Source organism: Balaenoptera ricei, chromosome 5 (genome assembly GCF_028023285.1).
Source record: "Balaenoptera ricei isolate mBalRic1 chromosome 5, mBalRic1.hap2, whole genome shotgun sequence".
Lineage (NCBI taxonomy): Eukaryota > Metazoa > Chordata > Mammalia > Artiodactyla > Balaenopteridae > Balaenoptera > Balaenoptera ricei.
In genome coordinates, this window is record NC_082643.1 from 85,127,255 (window position 1) to 85,142,250 (window position 14,996).

At 35.6% G+C, this 14,996-nt stretch overlaps 1 pseudogene; it reads right to left on the bottom strand.

Moving 5' to 3' along the window:
• The window catches only part of LOC132366255 (UBX domain-containing protein 6-like), a 49,880-nt pseudogene extending 36,800 nt beyond the window's left edge, over positions 1-13,080 (bottom strand).
• Between the last annotated feature and the right edge of the window lie 1,916 nt (positions 13,081-14,996).

Here is a 14,996-nt window from a genome sequence, read left to right on the forward strand (position 1 = left end):
TATCTTCCACTGGAAAAGAGACTTTGTAGACAAAATTAAGGTTACTACTGTACTTATAAAACTGTGAAATAATAAATTTATGGGTTTTTTAAAACACTAAATTTGTGGTAATTTGTTCCAACAATAATAGCAAACTAAAACATCCACACTTACACGCATACCTATGTGTGTACAGATATATAATCCCATAAATATGTTTTTGTTTAATTCAAGTACATAATAAATGGTATCCTAGAGGACTGAAAAAGCTAATTCCTCTTTAATTATTTCTCTCAGAGAGTATATTGCATATTAGAATGTGATTTAATTTAAGTATTTGAAGCTACCTACAGTTTCATTGTTCCTTAAGGGTAACTGACTTCACATCTGATGCTCATTTTGCTCCAGAGATGGTGACTTTACATTACTCATGATTGTCTGCATTTATCTACCTTATGAGAATTTCAATAGCTCTGATGGTGTGTGTGTGTGTGTGTGTTTGTGTGTGAGTGTGTGCGCGCCTGTCTGTATTTTAATACTCTTCTCTGTTTAACTGTAGAGATTATTTTGGAAACAGAATGAATGAAACCATTTTATAAACCTCTCCACTTACAGTGACTACCAACTAAATTTGTGACGTAGGCACCCAAGCTGAATTTTAAGTATATTCTTAGTAATTTGAGAATGTTCACTGATATCATGTTACACATAGAGAAGTAGTGAAGTAATAGAAAGAGAAAATGACAGTTTTCAAATAAGGTGTCATGGCTGAATTACCAAAAAATTTACTGAGCAGTTATAGCACATGGGGGATGGTTGGCAGAGGATACATATAGAAAGTTTCAGAAAAGTTGCAAATAGATAAATATAAATAAAACTTTAAAATGTATTTTATTCTAAAATTAATGACTTTATTAACCAAAGAATACATTTCAAAATTTTATTATTTTTTTGTTTTATTAATTAGTTAATTTGCTTATGAGGTAAATTGATGAATTTTACTGAATAATTATGTGATTCAGTAAATACTTTGAATGAATTATATTATTTAATTCCACAATATTTTTGTGAGGTTTTTTTTCCTATTTTCTAGATAAAACATGAGCAACAGGAAGTTTAAAAATTCAAAGTAAATAGCTAATAATTGATAGATTCAAGCCCTGGCACTATGAATTCAGAGCCCACAACACTAACATTTGCTAAAAAATAGAGTACTATGTAAGAATTTTGGCCTAAAGAGGGTCATTTAGTAGGGATGTGATGCTTTTAACATAATTCTATAACATTTAATAAAGTGAAAAATATACCATATCTTAAGATGAATGTGATAGAAATATATAAGTATGAGTAGTTTATAAACATTCACAAACTATATAAACAATAAGATCATACTTTTGAAAAAGTGTTGAGCATAAAAATTCTAATGTAATAATATTATATGAACTATGACAGAGTATAAAAATTTATATTCAACATATTTAAATTTTAAAATCATGTAAATATATACAAATATACATTTGGAAAGATTAATTTAAAAGAAGAGGGAAATATACCAAATGTTAACAATGTTTACCAGATGTTTATACTGAATTGTGGGATAATTACTGATTCTTTTCATTATATATTTCTGTGTTTTCCAATATTTTACATTGAATAGAGAAGTGCTTAAGAGGAAAAAAAATCCTGCTTATAAATAAACAAATGCAAAGCTGACAGTAATGTCAGCCTGTAGTTATCGAATGATTACTATGTACCAGATACTTTACTAAGCATTGTATGCAACTCATCAGATTTCCACAATTCAGTTCCAGTTCTTTCAGACAACACAGTCTATCCCAGAGAGGTTCAGGGCTAGGGAAAGGGACACATACAAGGATGAGGATGGGGGGTGGATACAGAGAGAAAAATCTTACAGACAATACTGTAACAATTGAAATCACACAAAAATAATAAAATCATATGTAACAAATTATAATCACTATATATGAAAACAGTTTAAATCTTCATTTGAAGTAACTTTCCCACTCAAATAATTCAAGATTCTTCTGGTAACCACGATTTCCAGCATTGTTCAAAAAGTTTTGTTTCCCAGAAAGACTCTCAGATTTCAAATGAGTGCCAAAGTGCAATCCAAACCTTAGTTTTGTATACTCCCTTATTTTAACACTTTCCTTTTTCCTATACAGAGAGTCAGATACAGGTTTCTTCTTTCTTTTCTTCTCCTCCTCTTCCTCTTCTCCCCTCCCCTGCCCTCCCCCTCCTCTTCCTCCTCCTTCTTCTTCCTTATTTTGAATACGTGCGTTTGGAATAAGTTAGGGTTAAGAGGAATACAAGGAAAATTTTGATTACAATATTTTAAAAAACGTAAGATCAATAGCATCTTAGAGAAAATCTAAGCTACATCACTATAGATTATGTCATATAAATACTTCATTGGTAGATTAGATTGGATCCTATGTAAGCTGGGTTGAGCATCACATCAACTATTTTTTTCTTAAATGGTTGAGAATAACTATGGACCTAGGAGCGTATCTCCTGTCTCGGCCCCTCACAACCGTCTTTTCCTGGCAGTTACCTAAATATACATCAGCCACTTGGATGCTGCATGCTGGCTCCGTCTTGTACTCTTGACAACGCAGAGCTGAGTTTATGGCTTCCTGTAGCGAAGGGGAGCACAACGTTGTCCGAGGCTTAGTAGCACCCTAGAGTGGAAAGTGCAGATTCTGCATATCTATGATATTTGGTGATTTGGCTTAAACTGAGTCTTTCAATCCAAGGGCTTGATTGGCTTTGGATAAGGATCATGATATAATAGTTTGGGATAGATTGTTATAGCAAGTTTTGGGGCAAGGATTTTGGAGCATCTTGGTGTGCAAACAGTCATTTGATTCTCCCTCTTGAAAAGTTGAGCAGTCTTAAATGGCTTGTCAGGAATTCCTTAAATTAACAATTAAGTTATTTGCATCAGTTATTATCCTGGTAAAGAGTTCCCTAAAACAGTAATGTCATATAGGAAGACAGTGGAGTAGGACAATCATGGTACTAATTATGCTAATAATCAAGTCATGTGACTAATAAGGCCTGTCTGTGTGTTTGTGTGTGTGTGTGTGTGTGTGTGTGTGGTTTTTTGGTTCTCAATGTGAACAGCTAACTCTGAATTTCAGATTGACTTTTCCCTATAATTCAGCTTAAGCCAAATAAAATTAAAAGTGTATAACTTAGGATAAAATAAAAAAAAATGATTTGGAGGATGAAAAACATGTTAATCATCCATGCTAATAGATGTATGTCATCTCAGAAAAGTGAAAGTTTATTGCACTTTTAATAGGCATCATATAATTTCGTGCGTAATTCTAGGGGATTTCTTTACAGTGCTGAAGTTAGGAAGTATAACAATTGCTTAATATACTTAAAGGATTTCCAAGGATGCATTTATCTTGTAATAGTGCAAAATGATTATTACATATGTGCATGTGTGTATGCCTATATACCTATAAATATACCACATGCACGTATTTATTCTAAAGGAGTAGGAAACCTGAAGAAATATGCTTACAATTAAATGTTGTCTGGAAAATATATACTCTGAATATGGAATGTCATGTCCCTCTGGTCAGCTCTGTTATTTTGCTCTATCAGCACTTCTCCTTTGCCACTACTGTGATAGAGTATGTTCATACTCAGAACTAGAGCTTTTCACTTTTTACTATTTGGAGGCTATTTAATTTCAATTGCTCCCCAAGCATAGGCCAATTCATGATGGCAAGAGCAGAGCAAGAATCCTTCACAGATACTTTGAAGTTTGAAGAGCTGCTATTCACATTGCCTGAGGCTTCCATTCCCACATTTGTGTGAAAATGAAAGCAGCTGAATACCTCTGTCATACATGCCCAGTGTTACTCTGAAAATATCTTGTGCAGATTTGTTTAAGATTTTTAAGCTATCTATATAAAGTTTAAAATAAGGATATTAAACAGATGTTGTTTTGCTATACACATTTAAAATGGCACTAAAAATGCATGACTATGAAATAATAACTGTGCTTGAAGTAATTAAGCTAAACCGAATATACACACTGAACATTGTGTGTGTGTGTGTCTGTGTATGTGAGAGAGACAGAGAGAGAGAGAGATAGGGGGTGGTTAAAGAATTGTAAGTCATCTCCCACACTAAAGAATAAAATCATTAACCACACCTTATAACTTTGCCTATTTACTATATGCAAAAGTATACTAAATAGCACTGATCTTTTTTTAAAAGAAACAATAATTTCTTAAAGCATTCAATTTCATGGTTTTTGTGTAACACATAAGAAATATGAATTCATTTGCCCAGGTGTTTAAATGTAAAACAACATGTAAACCACTTTCACTCTGTATTTGTGGAAGGTAGAAGCTAAAAGTTCGTAAATCCCTTCTAGGGCATATTAGAATAATGATTATTATTATTTTCAAAATCCATTAAAAAAAAATTCAACAGAGGAAATTTAGACCAGGAGACATGAAAGAAGAAAATCTTTTGAGTGGTATTCTTTATTAATTCTTTCATAAGTGATCATTTTCAAATGGGAGAGTTACACTTGAAATTTGAAGACAAATTTGAGTGTTGACCTGGGAAAAAACACACCACGTAAGAGCTGTGGGTTGAGTTTATTGTGTCTTACTGAGGAGGATAGCCCAGGAGACAGCCTTTCAGTGAACTCTGAGAAACTGTTCCAAAGAGTTGGCGAGAGGGAGAGGTGGGGAGGTCAGTATATGTATGATTTTGGCAAAGAGGCACTTGTAATCAAGCATACGTCTTGGTAGAAGGTTACTGCTGGTAATGAGGAATAGATATCTCAAGTAATGATTTTAGAGCTTTTCTAAGTATGGGAGGATGCAAGAATTCGGGTTCATTCAAATTTCTCCTAAAATATGTAACTCTCTGAAGACCTGTTCTGTCTGTTTTCCTAGAGCACAGAGCGCCTCATCCTGATCCTCACCCTGAATTCCTTCAGAGTGTGTTGTATGTGATAAATGGAATATTGCTTGCCATATCATTGAACAAAGGGTGTCATAGTCATCAGTAAACAAAGGATTGCAGCCCTCCACCATGAGCCTGTGAGCCCTGAGGTAACTCAGGAAGGAAAGAATACTTGCCATCTACCAGCTATCAGACTGCAGCCACTCCTGATGGTGAGCCCTGAGGAAACTCAGGATGTGAAAACACAGGATATGGCCCCAGATAGCTGAAGTGCATATCAAAGGAATGATTTCAGTGAGCCCAGACTCTTGCATCTTCCCATATACAGAAAGGTGCTAAATTCCTTAACTTGACATATCTGATTTTCTTTATTTAACAATAATCTTTTGATGTTATGACTACCTGTCCTTTATTGCAAAACTGCTATATAAACTGGCTCCCCCCTCGCCTCCTCAGAGCGGGTCTCTCAGGGTTACTTGAGATGCTGCCTCCCAGGCTTGAAGTCCTAAAGATTCCAGCCAAATAAAACATAACTCTCATCTTTTAGGTTGTGAGTATTTTTTAAGTCGACATGTCAGCAACTGTAATGGCTAATGACTTGATTCTTGTAGAACTGGATGGTGGGCAACATTCTTTGTTTTATAAGAGGATGACAAGGAACTTACCATAGTCATTAGAGATTTTCCCTTGACATTAAATTCTAAAATGGTTTCTTTGTATTTCCATCTAAAGGATAAACTGGGAAAAATGAATCTTTAATATGCATATAAAGTAGTCAAGTAAACTTATTAACTCTAAAACTGAATGTTCATTATACTTCCAAAATACTTATAGATTCAGAAGATTTTGTTTGAACCTTGTGTTATCACCTTCCAAGAGCTTGAGTTATTCACTTTTGGCATGAGAGAATTAGAGAATTTTTTGATTAAACTTTTCCCTCAGTAGGATTTTCCCAGGTTATAGTTAAAGTCTTTGATTTAGAGATATCTAAGGCATATTTTTCCTCTTCCAGATTATATTGCAATTGGATATTCTATTAATTTTCTACCTTTAGTTTAAGGAATCAATAGATCAGCCACTTATATAATGTACCTTTATGCTGCTTTGTATTTCTCCTCCAGATTCCTCATCTCTGCTCCCTGGGACATCACTGAAATTAACCACCTCAATTCAAGTCCTCTCCTTTTGTTTCTTCTGGGGAAACATGATCTAATAAAAGGGACTCTTCCTCTCCAAAGTCAGCAATTTAATTTAAAACATGCTATGTATACCTGTTTCAATTCTGAAGGAGATTTTGGTTTTGCTTTCAGTGATATTTTGTTGTAAATAAATGCAGCATAGCTAGAAATAAAATAAACATGTGTAGCATTCCACAAGGCTGTTTTCTGAGAGCACAGAAAATATTTCTTGTCTTCATATTCTGTTCTTTCCTGCTGCTGATTTTTCATTCAGTTCTTTATTGTGCAATCGATCTCTTACACACAAAATCGAAGGTAGAGTCTTGCCATACTTTCCTCATTACTCATTTTTTACCTTTGGTCAAGACTGTTAAAAGCAACAATGGATTAAACACAGATATTGAAAGAAAATAATAAAATTACTAGGTGATATATAAGAAAAACCCCATTAGAAACAGCAAGGAATTATCTCTGCATACAAAAATGGGAGAATTTGGTTGGGGGAGGGCTTACTTCTTAGGAGTGGACATGTTTGGGATGAAATGTGAAAGAAGAGACCATATATCCAAACACCACTATGGGGTGATAGAAAGTTCCCCATATTGTAAAATATTTGTATTTGGCTGAGGTGCAAAGTACTGTGTCCTCCTCCTCCCTTCACAAACAACCTTTTCTTTTTGATCCTTAGAGACAGTGTATGAAAAGGATATGGTATTCCTGATTGCATCACTATAAGGGAATTTTTAAAAATATGTATAAGAATAAAAAAAATAAGAAGGAAACAAATGAGGCTGAACAGAGAATGAAAACATAATAGGACAGCATGTCATAGGCAGGAGGTAACTATGAAGATGGATGTTACCCAGCACCCAACTCTAAAAGTCCCAAGTGAAGTTATAGAAAGGAAATAAGATAATGTTTGTGCTATGGAATAATATTCAAATCGATTGTATCATGATTGTTTTTGACAGTGATACCCCGGCTGAAATCTGTGTTAATATGTACAACTTTGCCCAAGATTATTTATATTCTAGGTTGTCCCATCTGCATTTCAGGTTAAACCCATACTCTGTACTCTGGTTCAGACTTGGCTCCTCATCTGAACTGCCAAAGAAATAAGGCATGATTCAAGGGAATGCCCTGTTTCTGTCCTGTGCTGGGTCTGCCTTTGGGATTTTACCACAAAGTGGCATTGTATATAATAACATTGAATTTTAATGTAATGGGGAAAAGAAGCAGTTTTAACATATCTTAAAGATAACTGGCTAATTATTGGGGAAAAAAATCAAGTTAGATATTTAATGTACACCAAGTATAAAAATTATTTTTCAGATTTAAAATAGAAAAATATGTAAAATGTACATTTCTGGAAAAAGAAGAATATATTTCTGTAATTTTAAGATGGTAAAAATTGTGCAGATTAGTGCTGTACAATGAAACTCTCTGCAATTATGAAAAGGTACTATATGAATATCCTTTGTGAAATCTCTCATCATCCTCACACCCAATATACCAACCTACCTTCATCTATATATATATATCCTCTGCTTTCAGCTCTTTTACTACAGATTTGTGTCCCTGACCCTGTCAACAACATCTGTTTTGCCTGAGCTCTTGATCAAATCTATTTTTGCCTTCTCAATTTATGCCCTCCGATTATTCTCTCTCATGCATTCTTGATTTCTCCCCCTCCATGCCATAATTTCCATCAGCATACAAATATGTACTAGAATCTCCAATTAAGATAAAAATATCTTCTGGCCTTATGTTTCCCTTCAGCTATGACCCTATTTTTTCCACTCTACTTCCTAGCTGAAATTATTTAAATAGTTGTCCATATTCGGCATCCTCATTTCCCCACCCCATATTCGATTTATGATTTATTCCAGAAGTCTTCCACTGACAGCACTCCATTTAAACTGTCAAGACTGTGGACACCAGCTTCATCCTTTAAATACTTCCTTCTCTTGGCTTCCTGACTCCTTATTTTTCTCTTTCTCTTTCTCTGTCAGCCTCCCTTAATATCTGTTTTTGGTACTTAGTCATCTGCTCAACTTCTGAATATTATTATTTGATCTTGGCTCAGTCTTGAACATTCTACTTATCTATACATTTCCTTAGTGATTCTATCCAATTGCCTAATATTAAATGCTATCTATATGCTGTTTCCTCAGACTGTATCTCCAATCTCAGCTTTTCCAGAAAAATATAAACTCATAAATTCAACTACTTACTTGATATTGCAATTTTCACCCCTTTCAGTAGCTTAAAGCTAACTTGGCCATAGCAGAAATATTGATAATTCTCTAAATCTGCTCTTACTGTGTCTTCCATATTCGTAAATGGCACCACTTTCCATCACTCAAACCAAACATCTTGGAGCTATGTTTGAATAATTTAATTCCCTTACATCACAGTCTCTTTTTTAACTCTAGCATTAGTGACTCTTCTTAAAGCTACCAATAGAATAGATCCACTTTCAGAGAGATTCCTACTTCTCTCTGCCTTTCATATGATCTTGGTCTGAGTCACCATCTGTTCTCACCCAAACTCTTTCAATTGTTTTCAATGCTATGGGACTGAATTCTGTTTGGTTCCCTCACCCCACTCCCACCCTTATCCTGTCCCAGTCATATTTTGAAGCCCTAACCCTTAATGTAATGATATTTAGTGATGAGGTCTTTGGGAGATAATTTGGTTTAGATGATATCATGAGGTGGAGCCCTCATAATGGGATTAGTGCCCTTATAAGAAGAGACACCAGAGAGGTTTCTCTCTCTCTCCTCTCTCAGCCAGATGAAGAAACAGCCAGAAGAGGGCTGTCTGCAAGCCAGAGAGAGCTCTCACCAGAACCGGACTATGCTGGCAACTGATCTTGCATTTCCCAGCCCCTAGAACTTTGAGAAATAAATCTCTGTTGTTTAAGCCACCCAGTCTATAGCATTTTGTTATGGCAGCCCAAGCTAATATACTTTTTAATTGGATTTTCTTTTTTCCACTTTTGATTTCCTATTACCTTTTCTTTGCTTAGCGGCCAGGGTGATAACTTAAATGTCTATATTATACTTTGTATAAAACATTTCCAATGGCTTTCTTACTCTTAGAATAAAATTCAAACTCATTATCCTGATCTTGTTCATATTTACCTTTCTGATCTCATGTTGCACTATATTATTCTCCCACTTTTCCACTATGTTTCAGACACACTGGCCTTCTTATCACATATTTAACATGGATACTGTCTCAGTGATTTCAGACCAAAAATATTCCTCCTCTGATCTTTGCTTCATTGGCTCCTTCCTAGGAGCCCAGCAATTTAAGTTAGCCACTAACTCACTCTAAATTCTAAGACCTTATTTTAGTTCTTTTCTTTTTGTACACAATATATATTCTTATTTATTTAGCTTGTATGCTGTCCACCACTGCCTAAAATAAGGTAAACTTGATTCTTCCTTGTTCAACAATCTATTTCAGTGCTTACTATAGAAAGAAAGAAATATTCAGTAAAACAATACAGTTTTGTGTGGAAATTAAATATGATGTTAATACCCACTGTTGCAATAGCGCCTGATAATCTTTTTTTTGAGACTGTAAAACTGGCATTATCTGACAAGATTTAAAATAGAAATGCCCTTGAACTACTAATTCTACTTCTTTCAATCTGTCTACTTACTTAAATCTATCCTTCAGTTATGTTCTCATAATGAATAAATAAATAAATAAATATACATATACATATACATATATATATATATATATATATTTTTTTTTTTTTTTTTGGTCGAGCCAGCCCTGCTTTTATTCCAAGAGATTTTCTCCATGGCCGACAGGAGCTCAGGTTTAAGGATACAGGAGTTCTGCTCAGCCCCCACGGACTTGATGTCCTCTAGAAAGGCCACCCCCACATGAAAGTCAGGAGGGCTGAGGGCATGAGCCCTCACTCTTTCAAGGCCAGGTTCCCGTCCTCCGATAACTTGTGTGCTCTGGAAGCCAGAAGCTCCAATGCAGCCAGTCGCTCTGCAAGGCCTCCAGGATGAATTCACGCAGTACCGTGAGCTCTCTGATGTACTGTGAGCTCTCTGATGTGCCGCGAGCTTAGAAGGTCCATTGGAGGAGGAAGCGGTCTGGGGAGCTGACTCATAGCAGCGTGTAGGTGTATTTCGCATCTCTCTAACTCCTCCTTCTGCACTGCCTTGGTGCACACCACGCTCAGCCCCTCCTTAGCCTCAAACCTGAGCCTCTGCTCTGGTTTGACCTTCTCTGCTGTGAGGTTGAAGAAGACCCAGCAGGTGGAACTGGGAGGCCAGGGGCGAATATCCGGTGCTGTGGGTCAGTTGCCCCACACCGGCTCTGGGCGCAGCAGCTGGTCCTGGTGCCTCTCCACTCTCCGGGGATGGAACAGGGCGGCCTTGCTCAGCACACAGAACTCTTCAGGGCGCTCTTGATTGGAAGCTGGAAGCATCGCCTTCTGGAAGCCGCCAGCCTCAAAAACTTGTGGGTCCCTTCCAGGCTGTAAATGCGCTCCTGAAACACTTTGTTCTATAGCTTGATCTCCCGGTACTTCTCCTCCGGATGCAGAAGGATATTGTCCAGGTATTGGCGATGGTGTCCATACTCAGCTTCACCCTGTTGCACAATTACTGGGTCGGTGAAAAAGTGGAGAGAGAATGATCCATTTGATGTGGGCATCCCTCTGGTCCTTCCTCACAGTGACCCCTGTGAGTGGGCGGGTGAAGTACACTCCAAGCGCAGCCATGGGTAGAGGATTCTTTGGGCTCAAGCACCTTGTTGGTGCCTGGGGCCTCCAGCCTCCCATTCAGAGTTCCTTCAGCTCTAAGTTCCTTTCTCACCTGGCTCTGAATGGAATCCTGTGTTGGGCGTCCCGGGGCCCTGAGTTACTTATGCTCAAATCGACTACGGCAGCTGCTGCAGCCATCTGTAACTTATCGGTGGGTCCCCGGGTGGAGACTATAAAAGAAATGTGTACTAATGATATATCATTTATAGCATCATCAGTAATTGTGAAAAACTGGAAACAAACTAAAAATTCAGCAAAAATATAGTGATTAACCGTGCACTACATGTGTCGCATTGCATAGAAGACATCAAACAAATGACACTGCTGATCATAAGGCATACCATTATATTTATAACATCAAGGGGAAAAGAAGCCTTAGCCAATTACAATTATAAAATAAAATCAATTATAGATCATACGTAAACTTCAGAGATATAAAACACAAAAAATCTATATCTTAGAAACAACTAAATATAGTTTACCAGAGGATACTTTAAAATACTGAATTGTTTCATATATATATATTAAAGTTGTTCTAAAATAGTTGGGTGTGTGCCTTTATGTGTGTGTGTGTGCACATATATGTATAACAAGTTGTGTGCTGCTAAAATTTTGAGAACTGGCTTTTCCCCTGCAATGACCACCCCCCCAAACCCCTATTTATAGTGTTTGTCAATTCATAGTGTATATATTTCGCCTTATTCCAAGCTACCAACATGATGTGACTTATGGGGATTTGGGAAAAGATGCACACAGTTGGCTTTTGTAAGCCAGTATGAGACAGCTCCAGCATACTACTGCAAATAGTTATGGATACAGTCCAGGGCCTTTTTAATTTTCTATGAATATATCTATGTATCTATCTACATGCATATATCTGTGTGTATTTATATATGTATGTCTAAATATGCATATGTATTTTTTAGAAAAAGGTCTGCATATATGTTATGGAAGTTGGTATAAATTTGGAGTTGTTTTCTTGACAGATCTCTGTTTAACAGGCACAGCACGCTAGGATGTCCCCTTTTCATCCATAAAATACATTGACCATGGTTGCACAAGGCAGCCTGAAAATTAGTGATTAGTAGGTTTCTCTCAATTATGGTCATGAACTTCTCCTCCCACCAAAAGAGTCGTGTGCTTAACAACATTCTATTGTTCCCAAATCTGTTTAAACTGGTGGCACATTTTCTTATAATTGGTTCATTTATTTAACAATCAGACATGCTTATAAAATGTGAATGAAAAAGAAACACCATTGTTGTTTCTCTGAAAATAAAATTAAGTAATTTTATGTAACCTAATGATGTCAAATTAAAAAAAAATCATTGCTGTCATTTTGGGAGGAGACACAAAATAAATAAAATTTGGGGAGATATATATATATATATATATGTATATACATATATATGCATATATAAAAGTCTAACAAGAGTCTGCATTCAAATTATTTTTAAAGGGTTCTTAAGTACTCACTTCCCTTACATCAGAATTGGAAGTCAAAGAAGATGTGCTTTATTCAAGAAAGTAATGATGTTAAGAACATAGTAATAATCTCAAAGAAAAGACCTTGATTTTATGTGGTGGCTTTGTAAAGTGTCAACGGAGTGCCAGGCTGTACTTGGTTCTCCAGAGTTCCCTTTCCGGTATGTTTCTGGTTAAGGTAGCCCACAAGAGACATTTGTGCACTAGGTTTAGAGGATTGAAGTAAAGCAGCAGCCATATTGTTTTTTTGTGCTCAGAAGTTTGGGTCAGTGTCATCAGGTACTTTTATAGCTGACTCACATTGTCAGTCATTTGACGACTTACCTTGTCAGCATGGGGTTGCTGCTGACCCTACAGCTGCCCCAGATGTTCTTTGATCCTCCTTCAGATTCTCACTCCTGGGTCAAGTGTGGGGTTAGCTCCAAGATGAAGGATGCCAGCTTCTCCTGAAGGACACCCACATCGTCAAAGTTAAACTTAGTGAGAACTGACATGGCCTCCAATCCTTAGGTGAGTTCCTGTATATGCTTGTAGGGTTCCTGTTGTTCACACTTATCTTCCGTTTCCAACAGCCTGCCCTGAAGAAGTCAAGCCCCAGAATTAGACATGAAGACAACTGGTATACTGTATTTCCAAATATGATATAACAAACTCAATTTATTTACCTATGATTCCCATTTTAACTGTTTTTTGTTCTATTTAACTGAAAACCACTGATCATTATGGCACCAGGTAGCACAGCTTCTATATATACTCTAATACTCAATGAGGGTCATGTCAAGTTGGAAAAAAAAGCTTCACTATTACAAAGCTGAAGATTGCACAAATTTTATTAAGAAAAAAACTTTTATAACACCAATTTGGCAGCATATATCTTATCTTCAGTCTTAAAAAAATTGTATCCTAAAATCTAACACATTTCCACTATTTAACCTAAAAGGATAGTACTGCACCTAAAGATGTGTGATTTAGGACGTTCATTACTTTACCCTCAATTAAAAAATAAAAGAAACATCTATATTTCTGTTAAAATAAGAAAATAGTTAAGTAAATTAGGATAAGCCTGTATGATAACATATTTAGAAATTATTAAAAGAAGTGTCTAAACTGTAGGAAAATATCAGTGATATAATTTAATTAAATCATTAATTTAATATTTTAAATGTCAGTACTATGATCATTTAAAGAAGGATATCAAACTGCATTTACAGATATAATAACAATTTGTATATATATGTGCACTTCTGGGTTTAAGTTTGTGAATGAATAAAAGGCTAAAAGAAAATATTTCATCATATCAAGATAATTTTATCTGTGAATGAGGAGGTAATAGGTGATACTGTTGTATGTAAATTCTTCTTTTTGCAATTTTTTAAATTTTCCAATTCTATATCTCTATTGCTTTTATGATAAAATATGTCAAACAATTTTTCAAAATATACTAGAATAAGAAAAGATACAGAATAGAGATAATTTTTGTTTTTTTATAACAAACCACTATCATGTGTGACACAAAATTATTTTATTATTATTTCTGCAGGCCCAGGGAGTATTATGAAATGTGGATATTTTAGCATCCCAACAGCCTCATTATTTTTTATTCATACTTAGAATTATTGTCCTAGGAGTATACTTCTTCTCTGTAAATTCACAGGAAAGATAAAATACCCTCAATTTATTAATCTACATATTTTTTTAAACTCTGGGATTGATCATCCCTCCATAGAATTTTGGCACATCTCTCTAATCTCTAATCATCCCCACCTTAATGCAAAAAAAACTATGCCTCGTGTAACACTGCATCAGTGAAGTGTGCTTCCTCTCTTCATAATCATGCACTGTGATGGCTAGACCATGTACCTCAAACTCGAAACACTTGAACTTCCAAATTGCATTTTTCAGTCATATTCTCTTTTTTTTTATGCTCTGAATCCAAATAGGTCAGATGTTAGGTCATACCATTTTCTCGTAGTCTACTGAGACCCTTTGGTTTTAGGCATTTTCTTTTCTACAGTAAGTCCCATGATTCACCACTTCAATATTTGTTTGGCAATATTTTGCCCCCTCTTCTTCTTGAGTTTTCTACTCAGACTATAGGTCAAGTAAATCATCTTTTCTCTCTGAAACTGTACTTAAATCATTCATCCTGATGCCTCTATCCTACTCATCCTGCAATGCAAATATATTAGCCCTAATTTCTGTCTTGCCATTAGCACTTCCTGACAATTCTTTCTCTTGTCCGTAGTTTGATCATTCCCAAATTCCCTTCAAATTTCTTTTACTCAATGTCAAATTCATTGTTTAAGCAGAAGGGCTTTATCTCCTATTTTCTCAAGAAAATATAGATAATCAACAAAGTATAATCTCAAAGTCAACCTCAAAATTAATAATAGTCTACATTCCTCTCATCTCAGGAAACAAATACCACATCTCTTAACCAAGGCCAATCTGACCAACAATACTCTTGCTTCCCCTATAAGCTCATAACTACACAAATGTATTGCTAAATGTCCATCTCTCCCCATCTCTACCAATAATTTATCACTCCAAAACTTAACCACTTATAACAACACACTTTTATTATCTCGGTTTTT